Below are 1,088 nucleotides of genomic sequence, written 5' to 3' on the forward strand. Positions count from 1 at the left end.
CCTTTCACACACTCCCTTTCACCCCGTCCCTTTGTTACATGCACGGCATTTGTCGGTTTCATAGACGACGTTGCTCAGGGATAATTACCATCACTGGCTCTCCAAGTCTGGACATTGTCTAGCATAGCGAGTTCTGTCTGGGTTGCAATTTGGCTGGAAGACGAGCCAGCTCCAAGCCACATCCCAGCCACCCAAGAGAGTTCCTCGCGGGCACCGTAAAAATTGTGATACCTAAAATGTTCAGAATGACCTCTCTGTCGGTTGTTATCAGAGCCCAGCGCAATGTTAGTTGAAACTTTGCCCTCCGGTGACTGTCGCGACAAGACGAAGCAAAAAAAACAACAACATACAACAACCCCACCCCCCCAAAAAAAATCAAAAATCTTCCCTTTCTTCCATGTCATCTTTTTACAAAAAAATTCTTTCTCCGTTTCCTGGTGTCTTCTTTCCTTTCTTAGTTTTCTTTATCATGTCTTTTCCTCTCCTTTATCTTGTCTCACACTCTATGAACCCCTGTGAATCAGTTTGCTACGAACTTGAGAAACAAATAGAAGTGCGAAGACTACGAGGTGTTTTTTTGATTTCTCTTTTGATGTCTTGACTAGTAATTTCTACCGAAGTGTGTAAATAATGGCGAAATTCCGGTTTGAAACAAGTGCACGTTTCAGTTTTAAAAAATGAGCAAATTGTTACAATGCGTGAAATCCAGTGATTGATAGATCAGTTACAATTTTATGCCTACGTTTATTCAATTCAGACCCATTAGGAAATTAAGTGGATTACATCATTCCAGCAAAGACACAGGGTTGAAACCAGTGGAAAAAAAACAACCTTCCAAGCGGGAATCGACCTCTTACACGACAACTATCGGTTATAGAAACATAGTTTTGTATATATATTATATATAAATATTATATATATGTTTTTTGCGTCCGAAGCATTGACTAGCGCATTCTGAACGGTTTCTGGATCGATTGCTCAGCACTTATACTTGTTAAAAAAATACAACGAAAATGCAGACCAATCACTTATGATACATCGCTTTTCCATTTCTCTCTCTCTCTCTCTCTCTCTCTCTCTCTCTCTCT

The sequence above is a fragment of the Aplysia californica genome, unplaced genomic scaffold (genome assembly GCF_000002075.1).
Source record: "Aplysia californica isolate F4 #8 unplaced genomic scaffold, AplCal3.0 scaffold00010, whole genome shotgun sequence".
NCBI lineage: Eukaryota > Metazoa > Mollusca > Gastropoda > Aplysiida > Aplysiidae > Aplysia > Aplysia californica.